Source organism: Sciurus vulgaris, assembly GCF_902686455.1.
Source record: "Sciurus vulgaris genome assembly, chromosome: 8".
Lineage (NCBI taxonomy): Eukaryota > Metazoa > Chordata > Mammalia > Rodentia > Sciuridae > Sciurus > Sciurus vulgaris.
Window position 1 is genome coordinate 89,173,012 of NC_136468.1, and position 24,094 is coordinate 89,197,105.

Consider the following 24,094-nt stretch of genomic DNA (forward strand, 5'->3'; position numbering starts at 1 on the left):
GAGCAGAATGCTCTGAAATTCATGTCCTTCCTTTCTCTCTGGGGTCATGACAGGCAGCCATGGGCTACTCTACCTTTTCCTAATAAGCAGCAGGGTAAAGTTAGGACCAGGAATGAGGGTGCCCAGTCCCACTTTTCTGGATATCTCGGTCAACAAGATTTGGAATACTGTGTGAGTTATTTTTATTTTGGGATGGAAACTGGCCTCTTCTTTTCAATAAGTATAGTGTACTTTGTCCAATGTTCTTGTCTCTTACCCTATGGTCAGCCATAGCCTCACCTCCAAATTCCAGTGTTAAAGGACTTGGGAACCCTTTAAAAATTTTTTTTTCTTTTTTTGTATTCAGGCTGCTGAAAAAAAAAAGTTGTGAAATTTTTACTGGACGAGACTAAAACACATTTTTAGAGCTAGTGAGTTCCAGTTCAGAAAGGTTAAATTCTCTGAGCTTTGGAACCTCACTAAAAAAGGGGTGAGGAGGCAAGTAAGATGGAATTGCTTTTCTTCTTTTTCCGGTACTTAGAATTGAACCCAGGGGTATTTACAAAATCACCAGCCCTTTTTATTTTCTATTTTGAGACAGGGTCTCACTAAGTTGCCCAAGTAGGCTCCAAATTGAGATCCTCCTGCCTCGGCCTCCCCAGTCACTGGAATCATAGTTGTGCACCACCATGCCAGGCTGGAATAGCTTTTTAATGTATTTTCAAAAGCTACCCAGTGACAAAAACAGAGTCAATGAGCATGAAAGGGTCCTCACTTTCCTACAAAGTGATCAGCCTTTTAGTCTGTAAGATTCCATTGTGTGGAGCTATGGTTGGCCTGCCTCAACGCTGGGGACAGCTAAGGGAAGTTTTTGTGCTCCATCAGTGAGAGAAGAGATGCACTAAACATCGTGTTCTTTTTAATGGTTCTGATGATATATATCCAAATACTTAAAGTCAAGTTTTTGAAAGATGCTTGCTTTATTCTCTTAATTAGGCAGAAATTCAACATTGGAAGGAAGAGAAATGGACAGTATGTTCCATACTCCCAACTTATTAAAAGGAAAAAGAGTCAAGTTCTGAAGAGGGAACGAGTGGAGAAATCCATTAGATTTAATACATGGGAGTAATGCTCGTGATCATAAATCAAGTTCAAAATAAACTATAAACCAGGATTTCTAAAACAATACATAAGAGTATTTTTATAAACCACAATCCTTACATGAACTCTGGGTTTAATAGGGATTTTTTTGTGTCTGTGTCTGAGGGCTGGGGACTGAACTCTGGGCCTTGTGCATGCCAGACAAGCACTCTACGGCTGAGCTACACCCCCAGACCTGAACTCTGGGTTTTAGATTAGCATCTCTGAACTCGCTGGAAACTTCTGTAAAGTAACTCACTGAAATAACATTTTATTTCTGAAACAATGGATTCTTCAGGTAGAATTTGTACATACACATTTAAGAAGATAGAATTCTTACTAAATGAGGAGGTTTTTGCTTATGAACAGGAAACCACAAGGAAAGTTAGGTCTCAGATAACATGGGAATGCTAAAGATGATCCTGAGTTTAATTGACTGTCCTGCATGTTGAGGCTCTAGAAGCAGCATTATTAGCTCTCTAAGGAAGACCTCAGCTTAAACTCAGCACAGAAATGCCTTCATTCCTTGATCACTAGACACAAAATTGAGTATAAGAATAGAAAAGAAACAGAATCACAAGATCACCAACAATATGCACTGCTATAAAGATGTACCAACATTCTGAGCAGCAAAGTTCTGTTGGGAAGTTGGGCATCAGAATGGCTGGACCGAATTTATGGTTAGTGGTCACAGGTCCACCAAGAAACAGGTACGGGGCAGCTGTGGGTAAACACTATGTTTTGTGTTGGATTAAAATAATTGGAAGGCACAAACCAAAACCTTAGGTAGCATCCATTCACTTTTTGGATAAAGATAAAACTCACAATGTAATAGTGAGCTGGTGGCAGTAGTTATTTACACATCATGTGATCTAAGCACCTGAAAAGATAATAATGCCACAGAGGAAGTTTGCATTTTCTTGCTCTGAAGCATGATGTTTAGTGACTTAATGAAGTAATCAGACAATTTCTTCAACTTTACAGACAACAATAGGGGTTTTAGAATTAATAATTCCCTTTTTATTCTCACTGTGCCACATTATTTTTTTTTTATTTTATTTTATTTTTTTTTTTGGTACTAAGGATTGAACCCAGGAGTGTTTACCACTGAGCCAACATCCCCAGCCCTAGTTTGTTTTTTTGTTTGTTTAATTTACAGACAGGGTCTCACTGAGTTGCTTAGGGCCTTGCTAAGTTGCTGTGGCTGGCTTTTAATTCATGATCTTGTCTCAGCCTCCCAAGCCATTAGGATTACATGCATGTGCCACCCTGCCTGGCTGCCAAATTAATTTTTGCAAATGCTGCCATAAATGTGACTTAAAACTCAATGAATCTGATATTTCTGCTACTGTAGCCTTTCAACCTTTTCACTCTTTCTGTATGCCATGTGTTAAGCACATGTCTATCATAGGCACATAGTTATAGTTTGTTATATCATCCTATTTATTTTATATTATATGCTTTGTATCATGTTTATCACTGTAAGAACAAGGATTTATATTAAATGCTTTGTATCATGTTTATCACTGTAAGAACAAGATTAAGGTGTACAGGGTTTGAAAGGGACTCACAGAACGTGCTGATATGTTTAAATTTTAAACCTACTTAGAGTATGTGCCTAGTATATTGAATAATCTGTAAACAAAATAAAACAAAATCATTCCAGGCCATGGTGGCACACACCTGTAACCTCAGCAATTTGGGAGGCTGAGGCAGGAGCATCTCAAGTTCAAAGTCAGCCTCAGCAATTTAGCCAGGCCCTGAGCAACTTAGTGAGATCCTGTCCCTAATTAAAAAAAAAGGTGGGGAGGGGCAACTGGGGATGTGGCTCAGCAGTTAACCCCCCTGGGTTCAATTCTTGGTATGCATGCCCCTCACTACAAACAAATAAACAAACAACAACAACCATATTGAACTACATGTGGGAAATGCCACTTTTTTCTTATCTCAAAGGGGATCAATAAGACTAGGATCCCTCTTAGATGTAGAACTTTTGGTTTTCAACAGAGAAAACCTACAAGAACAAAACCCTAATTTTCTACAAGTTGTCTTATGAACCACTGATGGATAAATGGTACCTCAGGAAGTGGTGTCACGGTTGGGGCAGGTAGGGCACCAACAACTCCACTCCCAGTGTGTGCCTCCACTCTGCCTGCCCAGGGCTCCTATGAAGGCAACGCAGTGGCAGGCAGCCGGTGGGACATGTCCACCAGGTCAAACATGAAGATACAGTAATAGAGAAGAGATGGACCACGGAGAACCTTGTGGGCCCTGGAGCAGGACCAGTGGGATCCAAATCCATCCAGCATTTGCTGCATCATCAAGTGCAAGTGTCTAAACCTCTCAGGGTCTTGACTGCAAAAATGGAGACAACAACAGCACCTACCCTCACAGTACTGTGGACAGAATTAAGTGATGTGATGTGAATGAAATGCTTGGCAAGGCTCAACGAATATAAACTCTTTATCCCCATTATCATCACCGTCCTGTTTGTTTGTTAATTTCCATTGACAACTGCTAGATACTTCTGATCACCATATCCTTGGCAAACTATGCTCTATTATAGGTATCTGGCACTATTTAAAAAGAAATATATATATAGGGTCTGGGATATAGCTCAGTTGGTAGAGTGCTTGCCTTGCATGCACAAGGCTGTGGATTCAGTCCCCAGCAATACCAAAAAAAAAAAAAAAAAAAAAAAAAATATATATATATATATATATATATATATAGCAATGTGTATAATGTGTATACCCTAATAGGTATTTATGATATATTGCTGGTGGAAAAGGCTCTAACATATTTGATATAAAGTAATTTTTTGAAAAAAAAAATGTACATCTACATATATGATCTTAAAAAAAAAAAATCACAAATATACCAGTTTGTGAGCTTGGTCACTTCTGAGTGGTATGATTATTATTATGGCTTTACTTTCTTTCCTTTTGCTTATCTGTTTTTCTAATTCTATAATAAACATAAATTCTATATGTAAAGGGTATATGAAACCAAAATTTTCACACAAACTCAAAAACAAAAGCATGGGATACCGTGGCTGAAATACTGGACTAGAGAAAACATTTACAGTGCCACCTCCAGTGTAAGAAGCGCATGATGTCGAAAATAGCACACCGAGTTCAGGCACAGCCAGAGGATTCTCCTGGCAAAAAGAAAGTGAACTTGACTTTGCATCCTAGCCTAGCAATTTCCCTGTTAGAGACCTGGATGAGTCACTTGTCTCGAGCCTTAGCTTATCACTGATTGACAGAGCCATTTTGGACCTACTGGAGACATTTGACAGAGATGATCCCTCCCTTTTTGGCACACTTCCACATGACTCCCAGTTTCCCCCTCCCCGCACCTCCTGGCTTGGCCTTTCTCCCTGCTACAGAGTCGCTGCAGCAGTACCACCTTCTTGGTCTCCTTTACTGGTTCCCAGGTCTCAGTCTATTGCTTTCATGCCACCCATACATAAGCCATTCCCAAATGCTTCTCTTCAGTCCTGGCTTCTCTCTTGAACTCTATACTTGAACATCAACGACTGCCCACTGAAGATGGGCAATAGACTTGGAAGTCTAACAGGACTCTCAAACTGAGTACAGCCTAAACCGAGATCCTGAATTCCACCCACTTCCAGAATCTCCTCCTGCTAGTAACCCTCATCATAGTGAATGATAACCAAATTCTTCGGGTAGTTCTCCTCTAACGCTCTGGAGTTATCCTTGACTAGGCCCCACACTCAAACCTACCTCTAAAATATACCCCAAACTCTACCACTTCCCACCGTCTTTACAGCTACTGTCCAGGCCCCGGACCATGGTCTTGTCACTGAATTATTGCCATACCCTCCAAATCAGTCTCCCTGATTCTATCCTGCCCCGATCAGTGTATTCTGAACACAACAGCCAGAGTAATACAATTCAAATTTCCATCCATCGTGTCACTCTTCTGCCCAGTGGCTTCCCTGGAGGAAATGCCCAAGTCCTTGCACTGGCTAACCTATGTATCCACACCCACCTCATCTTCCACTGCCTGCTTCCTCACTCACTCCAATGGCCTCCTGCAGTTCCTCAAGCATACTAAGCAGGTAGGTGCCTCAGGGTCCCTGTCTTAGCTGGTCCCTCTGCCTGGAATGCTGTCCTCCCAGATAGCCACCCCCTCACCTTCTTTAGGTCATTACTCAAGTCCTTTCTCACTCAGTCAACGCCCCAAACACTCTAGTTAGTACTGTGAGAACCTTTCCACTTCCTTTCCACTTTCCTAATCTTACTTTTCTGCGGAGCAGTTTTACTTCCCAACAAAACCTGCATTTCATTCAATTCATTTATTTATGGTATGTCTTCCCATAGGTCATACATAAATTCTACAAAAGCAGAAATCTTTTATTGTTTTGCTCCCAACCACATCCCTAGCACCTAGTACAGGATCTAACAGAGAGCCCCCCCCACACACACACTTTATTAAATTAATAGGATTTAATGACCTATCCTTATCTCTCTCAGAATTATATAAAGAACACATGATACAAGGAATGTAAAAGTAACTACCAAATCATTTGATGCTTGGATAAATATGTGGATAGTGTTGTTATAATCATTGTCATTATCTTGAACATGTGTCCCGATCCTGCCAGATGTGGCCTGAATTAGTCATGCTTGAACTATGATTCCCCCACTTCCCTCTTTATCTATCTCCGTACAAAGGTTAGTGGCTGAAAACTCCTGGACACTAGGATTCTGGAAAGGATTATGTTCACAGACCGGCTCAGTGTCCACCCTATAATAATGATCTTAAAGACAAGTTGGTTTTTTGGTCTTTCCATGGAGAAAGATAAAGGGGAGGGGAAGGGAAGATTAAAAAGATTGTGATCACTTAAGAGTGCAAAGAATGCCTAAGCTTCCTTCATTGTGCATTAGAAATCCCGCTTCCTCCCAAGGCCACTGAGGGGTGAGGACTCTGCCCTGGACTTCTGCATGCCCCATCCAGGGAGGAGTCAACATCAACTCCCAACAGACCATTGCTCAATGACCTCCAGCTGGAATCCAGAGGGTACAAAATACACTATAACTCAAGGAGACACAGAAAATAGTGTCTTCACTACGACACCCCCAGAATTACTTTTCGAGACAACAAACAGAAATGGCACAGAGTTAGAAAAGGAGAATCTCTTCTAAATGCAAAATTCTCACAGTGATGAGAAAACTCAGCTTGAAGACACATTTGTTAAACCAGACTTTGTCTTGGTTGGAAATGGTTGTTTAAAACTCCTCTCTGTGGGTTAGGAACAACCACAGTCCTTTAGAGGCTAATAAGAGTACTGTTTACTTGCAAAACTAACGCGGAGTTACTACAGATAAACTGCAAAGCATGGTGAATCCTGGTGAGGAAGGTAATTAATCTAATTGAGCTGAACACATAAGGGTTTTCAAATGGATCAAACTGCATCTTGGGCCACCTGAGCCCACAGCGATGCCTGGGCCACTTAGGAAACGTGCAGAGCTGAAAGTGAGGCATTCTTACCAAGCTCGCCTTTTGGTTTTACAAGAGGATTTCCTTCCTCATACCCTCAGGCTCCTTTAGAAAGAAGTAACTTATAAAGTTATATCCTATTCAATACCCTAACATTGAAGTTGGAAAACTGGCTGATTTAAGACTTAATCAGCTTAATTGTAGGATTTTGCTCATTGGCAGCATATAAACCTGACGGGCTCCTCCAGCATCTTCACAGGGAGCCTGCACTGCCTGAGAAGGCAGAGGAAGAAGAGCCGATCGGAAAGGGCCATACACATTCCTAGAGAAAAGGCTCTCATTTTTCACTTTATGTGAGTGACTGGATGGGGATGGTACCTTATTCTCATAAATCTGGGTTCTTTCTTTTATTAATAAAACAAACAGGAAAAGAAGTTATTCTGTGTTTGGTCTCTCTTCTGGTAGCATTCCCAAGAAGGATCAGATGGGTGGGAAGTGTTTTAAGGGTGACACAAGGCAAGCTAATGCACAGTTCTGAGAGGACCCCACCCAAGCACATGTGCAGGTTCTTTGGTGGTATCCAGAGTGGTCATCTTGTGGACCCTTGCATGATTCGCAGTAGCTATGAAGTTAGTGAAACCGGAAAAAAGGAATGAATCCCTGTCAGACCAAAGGACTCCAAATGAAGAAACTCCCCGGTATGGCTCATGTGACATTTCTTTCTTTGAAAAGCACTTTTTCACTTGCTTTCCGTATTGTTTAATCTCACATGAAGTATCACACGAGTCAGGAACTCTGGAGTCAATGTCCCAGCAGCCACTCTTGCGAGCACCTCTCATGCAGCACGCACCTGGCTTGCTGAGCATCAGTGCACCGACTGCAGCATGTCGTCATTTCAATAAATAGAACTCAAGTGTCACGAGACAGCACCGGGTTCTTGGGAGACACAGGACTTGACACATGTCAATACCTCATTATATATCTGGGCTTTCTGCCAAGCAGAAGGAACAGAGAATCACCTTTTAACACAAATGTTACAGGCCTCTCTTGCTGAGGATCAAGTCCAGGGTATATATTTCATTCAGCACATAGTCGTCCCCCCACCCCCCGCACACACTGTAAAGGAGATTCAGTGAATAAAAGCTATGTTAGTCTGGCAATATGCTGGGGAATTTTAAACAAACCAGTGAGGCAAATCACTTATGGTTTTCATACCAAGCATACCTCTGACAGGCTGCATATAAATACTCCTTTCAGCTCTGAGCACCATGCACTCCAGTATGAAATACTGTACTCTACATGAGCAAAAGACACAAGCTTCCACTGACTTGGGGAACTCGGGTGCACATGTTTACACTTTCATCTTCCACGAAGGACCCACGGTCCAGTGGCCCAGCACAAGGCTGGGACTGAGGAACCTGAGCGTACAGGACTTTCTTAGTTTCTGACATTCGAAATTTCCAGAAAGTTATTTAAATTACATCTCAGTTGCTTTATCCCTAGAAGAGAGAACAAAGGTGACTACACATTTATAACTGCATCAGTAGCACCTAAACTTTGAGCCATTCCAAATGGCTCAAGCTGCAAACATAAAATTAATCTGTCACCTAAATCTGCCAGTCTTACAGGTGTGCTTTTTAATTTGTCCCTCAAATACCAACCAACCCACAAACCTCCCACTAGAGTAAGTTTCCAGCACTTATTGAGCAAAGTATCCTAAGGCACTTCTCATCATGTGCAGTTTTATAACCAGTCTCTTGAAGCACTTTTGTGTACTTTTAAGACCATGTACACATTGTGGAAATGTTAAACCACACAGCAGCTGAGCCAAGTCACCTGTGGAGAACACGACCAGGAACAGCATTGGCCTTGGTGTCATATGGCCTAGAGCAAAGTTCTGTGCAAAACTGAGAATGTTCCTGGTACCTGTAATAACCATGCTGCTCACTCCAAACTGATGAAACCTAAAGCAAAGATGTGTTTTCTGATGTGCAGCATGAAACCGCCAGCAAGGCAGGAATCTAGGTCCTCAGTTGCTTCTCACGTCAAAAATGGCGCTGCAGTAGTCTAAGCCAGGGATCACCAATCGCAGACAAACAGGGTAAGTGAAAGGAAGTCACTCCAAGGTACCTAAATAAGGGACATGGTGACCTCACAGGTCATAACCTTATCAGAACAAAATATGAGTCTACAAAGGAAGAATTAAAGTCACCATAATTGGATATGCATAGCTAACTTAGTTTACTGACAATAAATGCATACAGAGCTCCATTTTCCACATTCTAAGATATAACTCAAACATTTTCATAGTAGCAGCCTGCGAATTAAACCGAAGAGACAAAGTATAAAGGCATATATGTAGCCTCTTACCAAGGCACCTCTCACTTCCCTGAGCTAGGAAAGCATGTGCTCTGTACTGGATGAAAAAATAACCTCCCAATTGTAGAGGTCAAATGCACAGACCTGGTGGACGAATGCAATAACTCCTCTTCAGAAGACAGGCTTTTGCAGGAGGCCGAGTGATAGTTAACTTGAGAGACAGCCCCAATTCTGCAGTTGGTCCTGAACACCATCTGTATTGCATCCATTTATTTACTCCACAAACAGTTAATGCTTCCTCTGTGCCAAGAACCATGCCCAACATCACATTCTCCTAGTGGACACAGTCACCCTTGGTCCAGTCAATTGTTGATTGGACGAACTCGCTGACCCTTCTTCAAGTTTACCTTTCCAGCAATGCCAAATTCATTTGGCCCCCAGGTCACCAGCTAGGAGCCTGCTCCTCATACTTCTTTCACTACATTTTGGTGGCATGAGAGCCCACATCCTTGGTTTCCCAGCTCATCTCTATATAGTCAAACCAACCCACACGCTTTGTCTTTATTCTTCTCCGCTGGTTCTCTTCATTCCTCTAACATTCACTTGCTTAGTATCTCAATGATCTCTTTATCCTCCAAGTCACCTTGATCAAGAAGACCTCTCCCCTATGGAGAAAAGGAAACCTTTGTATGCTGTTTGCTTTTGGTGGTAACATTAACTGGTTTAGTCCATATGGAAATCAATATGCAGATTCCTCAAAGAGTAAGAATAGAACCTCCATATGATCCACTAATAAGTATGTATACAAGGAAAATAAAATCAGAATCTTGAAGGAATATTAGTACTCCCACATTCGTTGCAGCATTATTGACAATAGCCAAACTATGAAATCAACCACAGTGCTCACCAGTGGATGAATGGATAAAGAAATTCCACAAAATACTATTCAGTCATAAAAAAGGAAAAAAATGAAGGAATGTACATCAACATAATAAAGCCATATGCAAAAAGCCCACAGCTAATATTCTAGGGAAAACTGGAAAGCTTTGTCTCTAAGATCTGGAACAAGACAAGGATGACCACTTTCACCACTGTTCGTCAAAATAACTGCCAAAGCAACAAGGCAAGAAATAGAAATAAAGGGCATCCAAATTGGAGAGAACGAAGTCAAACCTTCACTGTTTACAGACACAATCTTACATGTAAAAAACATCAAAGAGTCTACCAAAGAACTATTAGAACAAATAAATTCAGCAAAATTGCAGGAAATCAACATACAAAAACCAGTAGTGTTTCTACATGTGCAAGAGCAAATTATCTGAAAAAAAATCAAGAAAGTAATCTCATTTATAATAGTTACAAAAAATAATAAAAATACCTATGAATAAATTTAACTAAACAGGTTAATGATCTCTATAATGAACATTATAAAACACTGATAAAGAAAATAAAGAGGACACAAAAAAATGGAAAGATATTTATGTCATTCGTTTTTTATGAACTGGAAGAATCAATATTGCTAAAATATCTATGTTACCCAAAGCAATGTTCAGATTCAATTCAATCTCTACCAAAATACCAATGGCATTCATCACAGAACTAGAAAAATAATTCTAACATTCACATGAAACCACAAAAAAAATCCCAATTAGTCAGCTATCCTGAACAAAAAGAGATTGCTCTTTGATGCAGGAAGCATCAAAACACCTACCTTCAAAATATGCTACAAAGCTATTATAAACAAATACATAAAAACAAATGCATAGACCCACGGAACATAATAAAGAGCCTATAAGTAAACCCACAGATCTACAGCCAAATGATCCTTCACAAAGGTGCTGGGGACATGCACTGGTACAGTCTCTTCAATAAATGGTGCTGGGAAAGTTGCATAACCACACGCAGAATGACCGATCTAGACCCCTCTCTCTCACCACATAAAAAAATCAACTTGAAATGGATTGAACACTTAAAGACCTGAAACTATTTACAAGAAAACAAAGGGGAAATGTTTCAGATCACTGGAATGGACTCAATTTTATTTTTCATAAGGTCCAAAAAGCACAGAAACAAAAGCAAAAATAGACAAAAGTGATATCAAACTAAAAAGATTCTGCACAGCAAAGGAAACAACCGATCAAATAAAGAGACAACCTAAAGAATGGGAGAAAATATTTGCCAGCTACTCATCTGACAAGGGGTTAATAACCAAAATATATAACCCAATTGCACCATATTGGTGGTGATGCAAATCAGTACAGTGATTATGGAAAATGGTATGGAAGATCCTCAAAAAATTTTAAAATACCATATGATCCAGTAATTCCATTAATATGTATAGTTCCAAAAGAAATGAAATCAGTATGTTAAAGAGACATCTGCACCCCCATGTTTATTGTAGCAGGATTCACAATGACCAGAAATAAAAACAGTCTTAAGTGTCCATCAAGTGTTGAATGGATAAAGAACATGTGATACTTACACTAAATGGAATACTATTCAGCCATAAAAATATGAAATTCTGTCATTTGCAACATTGGAGGGAACAGATGACCATTTTGTGAAGTGGAATAAGCCAGGCACAGAAAGACAAGAACTACAAGATCTCATTCATATGTGGAATTTAACAGATTGATCTCACAGAAGTTGAGAGTAGAATAGTGGTTACCAGAGGTTGGGGAGGATGTGGAAAGTAAGGTATGGTGAAAGGATGGTCAATGGGTCCTAGGGAGGAATAAGTCTGCTCTGCTACTGCACAGTAGGGCGGACACAGATAACTACAGTGCACTGTATGCTTCAAAAAAGCTAGAATCAAGGATTTTGAATGTTTTCACCACAAAGTAATGATAAACATTTGGCTGAAGTAGATAAACCTTAATTTGAACATTATACAATATATACATGTATGAACACATCACATGGAAACCCCCCAAAATGCACAATTTTGTGTTTTTATGTATCAGTTTAAAAAATAAGTTCAACTTGTAAAAGAAGAAAGAATTCTGCCATTTGAAACAACATGGATAAACCTTGAGGGCATTACACTGAAGGAAGTCAGACAAAGACAAATACTGTGTGATCTCACTTACATGTGGAGTCTAAGAAAGTCAAACTCATGGAAACAGAAGAGCAAAACTAGAGTAATGGTTACCAGGGGCTGAGTAAAGGGGAGGGTATGGGGACAGGTTGATCAAAAGGTAAAACTTTGAGTTAGAAATAGGCTAATTCTGGGGATCTAATCCAGTGTATGGTGACTCTAGTTAACAATACTGTATTGTATACTTGGAACCTGTTAAAGGAGCTGATCCCAAATGTTCTACACACACACACACACACACACACACACATATACGCACGGTATCTATGTGAGGTGATGGATAGGTCAATTAGTTTGTGTTAATCATTTCACAGTGTCTATGTCCATCAAAATGTCAGGTAAGGACTGGGGTTGTAGCTCAGTGGTAGAACATGTATGAGGCACTGGGTTTAATCCTCAGCACCACATAAAAATAAACAAATAAAATAAAGGTATTGTGTCCACCTGCAACTAAAAATATTTTTTAAATGCTATATATGGTAAGTATATTCCGTTTTTATTTGTCAGTTATACTTCAGTAATGCTAGGGGCAAATAAGTTTTACAACTACTTAATTTTTAAAAAGAATGGTCCATCTTTTCCTTATTTCATATTTCATATCCCATATTTCATTTGACAATAATTGAAGCACTCTTTCAAAGTTTATCAAGCACCTCCCTATGAAAAAGCCTCTGCAATAACAAGAGCATTGAACACTACAAAGCACATCCAAACGTGCCATCCCAATTGATCCTCGACACTAAGAAATACTTATTAGTTAACTCACTTTTCACAAAAGGAAACCAAGGTTTGTACAAATTAACTAATTTGTCCTAGATAGGTTGCAGAACCAAGGGTTCTTCCCCTTCCCCACTCTGCCGAACCTGTTTAAGAAGAAGCCCCAAGAAACAGGACTGAGGGTCCTCATTTTGCCCCACCTGCTAAAGGTCAAGTTGGGCCAAAAAGTTAAGAGAGAATCCACCTAGTCAATTTCCATTGCAAGAAATGGAAATTTGAGGATGGACTCTGAAATGGTCCAGGTGAATTTAAAAGAGTAGTTTCCAGGGCTGGGGTTGTAGCTCAGCGGTAGAGCACTTGCCTAGCATGTATGAGGCACTGGATTTGATTCTCAGCATCACGTAAAATTAAATAAAATAAAGGTATTGTGTCCATCTACAAATAAAAAAATATTTTAAAAAAAGAACCTGAATTGAATCTGTGAAAGTTAAATCATACACAACACTAGGCATTTTTAAAGGAACACTTGCATACCACACACATTAACCAGTAAAATGGAAAATAAATGTCCCCTTGCTCATGAAGAGTCAGAATTTAGAAAGAAGCATGGTCAAGAGGGAAAAAAATCCACAAAAAATAATTACTTTTAGGAAGGAAAAGCCAAAAAGTCAAGAGAGCAAGGATTCCTGGTTTCTCAGACTAATAAGGCAGAGTTCAGACAATAAGGTGAGAAGGGGTTGCACTTTCTGTCCCAGCGGGCACCTTGCCCACAGTTCCCCCCTGAAGATGAAGTGCCCACGTGGCTGGCCACAGAGTGCAAGATATCTCAGTCACCTGAAATCGAGTTCTCCACCGTGGGCCTTGCCCAAGGGGACTTTCAATTCCACTCAAGTTTTGTTTTCTGCTTCTGCTAACTATGAAGAGAGCAGTGCAAATAATTGGTAACACAAACATAGTAAAAATCTGGGTGAGGGGAATGCTTGCAATCTAGTCCACAGAACGAGAAAACTCATGTATGGCAGCATGACTGATGTGATCCTGCAATGTGTATAATCAGAAAAATGAGAGATTACACTCCGTTTATGTATGATCTATCAAAGTGTATAAATGCATTCTACTGTCATGTGCAACTAACTAGAACAAATAAAATTTAAAAATAAATGAAAATATTTTATTTAGCTAAAAAAAGAAAAAGAAAAAAGAAAAAAAGAAAGAAAGAAAATGAGAAAACTGCCCTGATTTTCTGCACTAAAATCAGTGGTCTCTGTTGCAGTGGACAACTGGATCTGGATGAAGAAAAGTAAGGAATTAATGGTCAATCTTGGGCTATTTTGTGTTGATACAATTCATCAATGTATTCACAAAGGGATAGTCTGTAGTTTTCCTATTTAGTGAAGTAATGCCAATCCAATTAAATACAACGAATATTTCTTGCAACTCTTATTGGCCTGCCTGTACCCTTGCCAATTATAATAGGAACAGAAATAACAAACAGAAAGTACTCATTGACTTCCATGTTTCTACTGTTTTATTGGAGACATTTCTCTTTAGTGTTTTATTTGTTCAGGTTGTTTCATGTTATTTATTGGTTTATTTTTTGATTGATTCATTCGTGTAGTTGTAAGTTTTTTTACTGAAGTAGAATGTGCAATACAGGATTTCACTTTGATTTTATGCTAAGATATAAAACTAGGCCTTTATAAAAAACAGTGCTGCTTTCTCGCACATGATCACCATATCTGAGTAAATCAGTGCTTCTTTGAGGAGGCCATTTATTAGTACAAGAGGGATAAGAAAATCTACCCTATCCATCCTAAAGGGGTTTTTTGAAAGTCAATCAAACCGTGAATCTAAAAGTGCTCTGTAAGTAGGAGAGGGTATTGTTGGCAGTTATTAGCCTGGTATCTACAGATCAGGAAACCTGGCAGCAAAAACAGTGTCTTCACCTTCAGGAGACCTCCCAGGGAGTGGGTATGAGTTCATGTACATGCAGGCGTGTTCCCAGCAAGAACAGCAGGAACAGCTCTGCCCCCTCTAGGTAGTACTCTCATCATCGGCTGCAACTGTACTTCTGTGAGCCTCAGGGTTCAAGGGAAACACAAAAACTTGGGGCAGCTGCCTTTATACCTGACCCTGGATTGTGACCATCACAGTGCTACACCAACATCTGATTTTCAGTCCTTCCAATTCTAGAGCTCCCTTTTCACTCTGTTCTTGTTTCAAGAGTTTGAGTGATAGAGGAAGGAGGACATTGGAAATGCCCCAGACCTGTGAGTTTATGCTGGTGGGATGTCTGTGCCTGCCTCCTGCCAGTGACATAAGCAGCTGCCTGAGATTACTTAGAACAAGTGCCACTGGGAAGGGAGTTTCTGAAAGACATTTCAGTGGCCTCCAAACTGGCAATGAAAAGGAACCAAAAGTTAGTGAAGAGGAAGTCACTGACACAAGAGTGGAGGGCAGATTCATTAGCTGCATTCACTGGAGCAAAACTTGGACAAAAAACCTCATTATTCAAACCAGATGCTGGTTTTGCAACAGTCACTTCTGTGATGAACTGTTTCAATTTCCTTTTATTTTGAATATGCAATATTATAAAGAAGGCAAATTACCACATGAATAAGGGAGCACTGGAAGTTTATAAAGTTGGTTTGGAAAAGAACTGACTAAAGGAAACCTGTTTTCAAAAGGTTATTGCCTCAAACCATTTTTCTTCCCTTTTTTTAATCATGTGACAAAAGAAATGCTTAAGACAAGATCAATTATGGGCAGCAATGAAATGACTTTCTAATGATAATCAGCCCCAAATCTTGACTGCCGTCAGTTTGAGTGATCTGGTCATAAGGCACACAGGGCTGTGTTCACTCATCTCCTAGAAGAATGAAGGTGGAGTCCCTCCAGGATGGTAGTTGAGTAAGAGGAGACAGGGCAAGGAGGCAGAGGAGGCTGACCATATTTGCCTCCAGTGCTTTGGAAAAAGAACTATGTCATAATTTTTGCATCAAGCACAAACCTCACTTTAAAAAAAGGCCTGCTGATAATATCCCTCTTAAAAATTACTCCCTCTTGTCAGAAGAACCACCAGGAACAGATCCCAACCCTTGGAAAACACAAAGCAACTCTAGTGGGAAATGGAGTCAGGTGGATCCCAGGAGGACATGAGAGCAGAACACAGGAATGAAGCCCAGAGAGACCACAACTAGGGCCTCTGGATGCAAACCTGAGAGTTAAGGGGAACCCGCCTCCAGATGCGGGGCTATTTGGAGGGGATGATCATGTTGTGCAGCTTCTAGGTGCTCGGAGTCCACACAGTGAACAGCTGTCCCACAAAAAATGTGTGGAACTCCTGGGCCAGCTTCTGTGGCTTTGTAGAGACAGAACCACAGAATTTTAGAGATAGAAATGATCGCTGCCTTCCACTTACAACAGGATCAAGGAGGCAGAGGGAACCCTCATGGAACTAACCACGACAAAGCAGGTTCTCCAATCCACACATCCTGGCACCCTTCTGGCCTCCTTGGGATGACTAAGAGGCTCATCCCAACAGTCACCAACAATGGCTACTGAAGAGCAAATCCAGCAGTCTGTCACTTATATGAAAGGACACACCCCTCTCTGGCCTTGGGTGTGCTCTTCTGGTGATTCGACACCAGGCAGCTGCAAAAGAAAATCTATATTCATTTTGAAGCTCTGAACCCTATTTACAAAACCTATCATGGACCAGGGACCTGTGCCCATTCACCACTTGTAATGCTCATACCCTAGGATGTGTTTATAACCCCATTTGCCTGAATGCCGAGGTTTAGAGAAATGAAGCAACTCTCTGAAGCTCACACCACTAGGTCAGTGGCAGTCCTAGCTTCAGATCAACTTTTCTAGAACTTTCTACTATACTACTAGTTCTCAAAGTTTTGCTATAGAAAGAGTTCCTTATTCGGCTGACTATGAGAACCCCATAAGAAGCTTTGCCTAATAAAAATAATTGAATCATCATATATGAAATAAACAGATTTCAAATGGTAGTTAGCGATGCTTCTAAAATCTGGGAGTAAATATGAGCTCTTTTAGTTTACTTAGCTAAAGAAGGAAGTTTCTTGCAAAATTCCAACTTTCCTTTCTTTGGTCTTGGATATTCTAGTTACACATTCTATTCTGTTTTGATCAAAAACTGAAATTCCAAAAAGTAGAAGAGAAGGACGATGGGAAGGTTAACAAGCAGGAACAACTTTCCACAGAGATGGTCACTGAGGTGAGAGCCCACAGTCAAGCCCGTGAAGAACTTCATTATTCCAGTTTGTGGACTTCCTGTAGCTGGCCAGCATCCACCTATGCTTTCAACCTTCTGGCAACCACCTGCCACCTTTACCTTCTGGAAACATGGGCACCCGGCCAGCCTGGAGAATTCTGCTTTCTGAACTGAACTCAAAATACCTCTCATCTTCCAGTCTGAACACAGCCCTGGAAACCAGAAGTCACTGCGGCTTTGGTGCTGCTGACATCTCAGCAGTTTGTTATCTCCTGCTCCTAGGGAGGCTGGCTTGTGTAAAGCTAGAACATTCCAGAGAGGTCTATCCTTAACCAAGGAAAACCTACTAGTTCCAGCCTGCTTTCCTGAATACACAGACCAAACAGAAGTACCAGCCAGGCATACTGGGCAAAATATAACCAACTTCATTTTCCAAGTGACTCTGTAGAGATTATTTACGTCGGTATCAGTAAATAATCAAAAATAAAGGAGAGGGAATAAGAAAAAGAAAAAGAGGAAAAAGAAAACAGGACAGGGGAACTAGGGAAACTTCTTCAAAGAAGGAGCCCCACAAACTGGGCTTACAGGACGCATAGGAGTTTCCAAGGCGATGAAATAGAGAAGTGTCATTCCCAACAGAAGGGAATGCTCAAAGACTCAAATTTATAAAGTGGCCTGCAGTCCAAGGAGTAAAGAGAAGCAGTGTTTGTACTCGTGGGGAGATGGGGATGGATAAAGGAGGATCTCAGACTATAAGAAAGGTCTCTCAGGCAACTAGAAGCCAGGGATGGGGTGGGGTGTTTAAAGCAGAGAAGAGACCTGTTTAGGCTGTACTTTATTATTATTATTATTATTATTAATTCTGACAGACATGCTAAGCATGGCAATAGTCTACACCAGTTCTGTGCAAAAGAAATAAAATGTGAGCCATGAAGACAAGCCACATATGTAATTTTAAATTTTCTAGAGGCCACATTATGGTAGAAGAAACAAATGAAATTAATTTAATAATATATTTTAGCCCCCAAATCCAAACTATTATCATTCAACGTGTAATCAATATCTTTGAAGTTATGAATGAAGTAATTTACATTTTTTCCCATACCAAGTTTTCTGAATCAGGCACACTGGTAGTACATCTCCAAAAATTTGGACTAGCCACATTTCAAGTGCTCAAAAGTCAGATATAGCCAGTGGTTACCATCCTGGACAGCACAGCTGTAGATACACCAAACATCAGATCCACTTAGGAGTCTGTAGCCAACTGTCCAAACATGAGATGATTAGGCTCTGGGCAGATCTTTCTGGCCACTGGATATGTTAAACTACCACTGAAATGCAATTTTAGAAACGTGTAACTGCAAAAACTTGTTTTGAATAGGTAACAACTTATAAAGCTAAAAAAAAATAATAATAATAATACAACAGAGTACAATGAACAGTGTTGCTCCTAGCCTGCTTCTGTTCTCCATGTCCCTAGCCATGCCATCCCCACACACCTACTGGGGGTAATCACTTTTACTGAGATCCTCTTGTGTTTATCCTTCAATGTGTCTTCATACACAAGCAAATTTTGTCCCTTTTCTAAAAGGTAGCATACTACATATTTTGCTTGATACCTTGCTTTTTTCATTTAATCTTGGAGATCTTTCCATATCAGTGAATAAACAGTTTCCATGTTCCCTTTCAAAGGCCACACAATATTCCATTGTATGGATGGATTGTAGTTATTTAACCGGTCTTCTAATGGGTACTTGAATTGTTTCCAACCTTTCCTAATACAAACAATGGCCTAATGGAACACCTCCTATGTACGTCACTTTGTATGTATTCAGATGTATCTCAGGAAAAATTGCCAGTGCCAGATTGCTGGGTCAAAGGGTAATTGCATCTGTAATCTCAATAGATACCTCCAAACTGGCCCTCACAAGGGTTGTGCCATTTTGTGCTCTTCTGAGAAGTACTGTGCCAATTTCCCCACACCTGCTCAACAACATGAAACTGTCACACTTTAGAATTTTTGTCAATCTGATAAAATGAAAAGTGGCTCTTCAGCATAGTTTAAATTTGTATTTCTCTTATTCTGTGTGAGGGAAAACAACTTTTCTTAGGTTTAGACAATGCATTTTTTAAAAATTCTGTGAATAATCTGCTCTTGTTCTTTGCTTATTTTTCTATTGGTCTCTAATTTTTTTTAACTTTAATCTATATTAATATAATATAATTTATCTTAATCTATAGGAGCTCTTCATATAACAGATCAAACTGTCCAGTTTTTTTATGATTGCTATTTTTTTAAATCAAGTAAAAAATGTTTTATTTGAATTTAGCCAAACTTTTCATTTTTTTATCTTATTATTTCTGCCTTTTGAGTTACAATTAATAAGCCTTTCTTTAATGTTATAAAGGATTTCACCCATGTTTTCTTCTAGTCCCCTTATGAATTTAAGCAGATATGAATACATATTTATATCTTGAAATCCTTATTAAAAACATCAATTTTCAGCTCAATATCAGAGTGCATGCCTAGCATGCATGAGGTCCTGGGTTTGATCCCCAGCAACATCCACACACACGCGCACGCGCGCGCGCGCACACACACGCGCACGCGCGCGCGCGCGCACACACACACACACACATCAATCTTCATTTTTTGCAACTGAGGTAAACCAGATGTTTGCAAATCTGTCTTCTTGATTTCTCCCTCCTTTTTATTTTTTTCTTTAATAATTCTTTTATATATCATACTGGTCATTGTATAAAATTAATTGATCAAGTTGCAATATATTTAAACAGTATGAAATATGGAACCCACCTCATATTTCTCTGGATAGCTACCCACTTGGTCCAATTCTACATACTAAAAATTTCATCATTATCCCATCAGAAACACAATTTTTTATACTACTATTCTATTTGTGTAAACTTCAACCTGGACTTTTATAAAATCATGGATCTAATTCTCCAGACACTATGGAGATAAATACAATTTATGCTGCTCAATTATTTATGGGAACTGTCCAATTTTTGAAATGGCATCCATCATATCTTGGTCAATATCTTTTAAGCAGATGCCTGACTTGAAGAGAAAGACAGAAACAAATCGCCCTTCAGAAGATTGTGGTCTGGAGGTCACTAAATTATTTTTCATGATTTGTTTAAAAGGGAAGCAATATAACACGATGTAAGTCTGGCAAAACTCTCACTGATGACAGGATTCTGGTTTACTCAAGTTCATTTTATAGGATCACCAGTGTGGTATTCGAAAGAATGAGGACACAGAAAGAAAGGAGGGGAAAACAGGAAGTTGAATTTGAAAATGATCCATCTCAGCTGGAAAGTGAAAAATTATTTTTCGAGTTTTCATAAAAATAAATAAAAATATGGACTGCTTTGTGACCTGGCGTGTCATCCTGGCACAGGGGCCGTGCTCATCTTCTCTGCACAGTTCTCACTTTAGCATGTATGCTGCCAAAGTAAGCACAAACACTGCTATGTTTTAAAGCAAGGGTTCGACATTTCCAGTTATTTCCATTCAAAAGTTTCTCATGAACTGGAATTTTTAAAGTAAAAATGGGAAAGGTGTGGTATCCTATGGCGAACACCCTTCTACTCCAATACTGATTCTTATGTCCTATCTCAGCATCCTCCAAGTTTCAGTCTATATTGTAACACATTACCTTGTCATTGGAGGTTATAAAATTAGTTATCCTAGATTCCTTTCTAAGAGAGATTTACACACACGTTATGAGCACAAGCATATCCTCCAACGATAGCAAGGGGATCAGTTCCTACAGGGATGTTCATTAGATACAATTTGGAAATTTTCCAATGGGAGCTGTTAGTGCCAGCCGGTAACACTGAAAACAAAACGATCCTACATAAGAAATAAAGGAAATATGGGGAAGAAGGCAGGGGCAAGGAGAATTCCATGGAGTAGAGGTTCCCAGAAATGAACAAAGCTCAGCTTCTAAGACCTCAAAGAAACAGATGAAACAGACTGAAGTGGCAGTCAAGAGCACTGTGAACCAAGAGGCAGTGGCCATGGTACTCCTAGGGCACTGCCCTGCCTCCCCACCTGCCAAGAAGCTTCTGCTTTCCAAGACCACCTGTGGAAAACCCTCAGAAACCTGCTCTACACCCCTGATTTCAATCCCTTTTTAGCTTGCAAGTGCCCACTGCAGGTAATTCACCCTTATGTCACACCTAAGTATCTAAAACTAGCCATTAATGCCCACTGCCCCTCCCCTCCAACAACAACATGCTTTGTATCCCCATCTATGGCAATAATATTATCATTTTCCAACTTGCCTGGATTCCTTAACACCTTAGACTTCGGGCATTTCTGACTCAACTCTTCCTTGACATCCCATAATAACCACTCACCAAGTCTTTCTCTGTGCCACCGACATCCTGCTTTTCCTTCTGTTTCCAGTAGCACTCACTGGTTTCAGACCCTCCTCATGACCCTGCACCTACTTCATAATCTCTTACCTGTTTTCTTATCTCCTCATGCGCTCTGACAGTTCATTCCACATGCACCTACTAGGCACCTTTCCTAGATGGTACTTTCTCAAAAACGTATGAGGGCTGGGGATATAGCTCAGATGGTAGAGCGCTTGCCTCGTATGCACAGGTCCTGGGTTCAATACCCAGTACCACACAACAAAAAAAAGTTTGATGGCTTCCCTATTACTTATATGACACCCTGAGATCATGCCATTACTTATTTCATTCACTCAACAAATATTTCTTGAGTACCTGCTCTATTCCAGACACCGTTCTAGGCAATTGAGACTCATCAATGAATAGACCAAAGCCCTGCTTCATCTTGTCTGAACCTGTTTATCCCTGCCCCTCACTGCCAGTCCCTAACATAAATGGGACCATTTCTACACACATCTGTATCAGCAGTTATATTCTGATGCATTTATATATTCAATAAGCCCCTATCATGTGTTGAATTCAGTAGTGACCCAGATACATGTCATCTTTTCTGTTCATCTCACCTTTGACCTTCCCTCACCTGCCAATCTGACACCCTTTCCTGTCCTCACCCCTCTAAATCCCGCCATCCTGAATCATGTAGCCCAAACCCTCCAACCAGCACAAAGACTCTTCTTGACATCCATAGCTAGAGAAAGGGTCATTGGTCTCTTTCTGTCTTGCAATAGCACTTCATCGATGTTTACAGCAGCTCAATTCATAATAGCTAAACTGTGGAACCAACCTAGGTGTCCTTCAACAGATGAATGGATAAAGAAAATGCGGTATATATACATGTGGAATATTACTCAGTCATAAAGAAGAATGAAATTATGGCATTTGCCAGTAAATGGATGAAACTGGAGAATATTGTGCTAAGTGAAATAAGCTAATCCCCCAAAAAACAAAGCTCGAATGTTTTCTCTGTTATGCACATGTTAATGCACAATAAGTGGGTGGGGGAGCAGTGAAGAGCAGAAGTACTTTGGATTAGTCAAAGGTGAATGAAGGGAAGGGAGTGGGAATGGGAATAGGAAAGACAGTAGAATGAATCAGACATTACTATCCTATGTGCATATATGATTACACAATCAATGTAATTCTACATCATGTACAAGCAGAAGAATGAGAAATTATACTTCATATGTATATAATATGTCAAAATACATTCTACTATCATGTATGACTAATAACAAAATTTTAAAAAGTGCTTACAGTTTGTTCGGTTGGTTGGTTAGTTTTTTACATTTCATGGGTTCAATGAAACTCTGTAGTTAGAGTAGAGGTCTTTGAGGATACTTGTTCTCTTTTTCGCACTTCCTAAAATTCTATAACCACAGAGCCAAAGGAAACCGCTGTCCCAGTTCATCAAATTCATCTTCTTGCCTGAGCAACTAGGGATATAGAAAGGTTAATGATATCTAGTGCTGAAAAGGAGTGAATTAAAATATGAACAGGGCTGGAGTTGTGGCTTAGTGGTAAAGCGCTTGCCTAGGATGTGTGAGGCACTGGGTTTGATCCTCAACACCACATATAAATAACTGAATGAAATAAAGGTCTATCAACATCTAAGAAAACATTAAAAAAAAATAAAATATGAACGGTGAACTGGCAGGCATCTTCCTTTGTCCCAAGGGGCAAAGATACCTAAACCACCAGCAGCAGGCAGTACCTGTTCCCCTACTCCATCTCTGGAGTTCATGTGCATGATTTCAAGCTGTATGATGAATTGCTCAGAGCTCCTGTCCAGATGATGCCTGGCTAAGCAGTGTCCTACCCCGCTGCCCTCTTCCAACCCCAGCTCCTTGAAGTTGCTTGAGACTTCAACGACGCTGGCAAACTAAACCCTAAGCCCACACAGTGGTGGACGCCTGTAATCCCAGTGCCAAAGTCAGCCTCAGCAATTTAGCAAGACCCTTAGCTACTCAGCAAGACCCTGTCTCTAAATATAAATATAAATATAAAAAAAGGGTTTGGGATATGGCTCAGTAGTTAAGTGCACCTGGGTTCAATCCCAGGTATTTAAAAAAAAAACTCCCTAAACACATACATTTTTTGAATGCTAGACTACCATGCTCCCACTCTCTTCCCTGCCCCATGAAATTCAGGACTTTCTTATCTTGCCATATCAATACTCTACCCCGACTCTGGCCAGTAAGCCATCCATGCTGGAAGCCAGAGGCCTCTCTGAAGAGGGAACCAGGAGCACCCAGGTAAAAGGGAAATGCAATTGAAAAATATCTACAAGTGCAAAATAAGAATAACCCTATGAGAAGTGTGATTTGGAACAGCTGGTAGCATCCAAAAGTCGTGTACAGCACTGTGAGATGTAGCATGGTGTATAATATCAAGATTTTATCTTAAGCTAAATTTCTGTATCCCTGTGATTTTCTCCCCATGATTCATATGAAACTCAAGAGGAGACTGTGTGACCATGTTTTCATTCCACCCCTTGTGCTCACTGAAATGGCAATTGGTGATTAATAATGTTTCCTGAATTTCCTAAAATTTAAAGACCTTTGCTTGAGCTAAAGATCCTTTGCTTGAGCTAAAAAAAAAAAAAAAAAAAATTAACAGAGGCATAATCGTGCACATGTGGCCAATGTAGATAAGAATGTCCCATGCTTGTACATTTCTCTGTGGGG

The 24,094-nt window shown here is 40.1% G+C and overlaps 1 protein-coding gene and 1 long non-coding RNA gene across 2 annotated transcripts in view; one reads left to right on the forward strand and one right to left on the reverse strand.

Annotated features, from left to right (window-relative positions):
- The window catches only part of JAZF1 (JAZF zinc finger 1), a 332,085-nt gene that overhangs the window by 250,739 nt on the left and 57,252 nt on the right, over positions 1-24,094 (reverse strand). The gene's annotated exons all lie outside the window — the stretch shown is intronic.
- Positions 5,556-8,784, forward strand: LOC306667997. The gene is made up of 2 exons (XR_013765704.1): positions 5,556-8,567; positions 8,606-8,784. It is a non-coding gene; the product is annotated as an uncharacterized lncRNA (long non-coding RNA).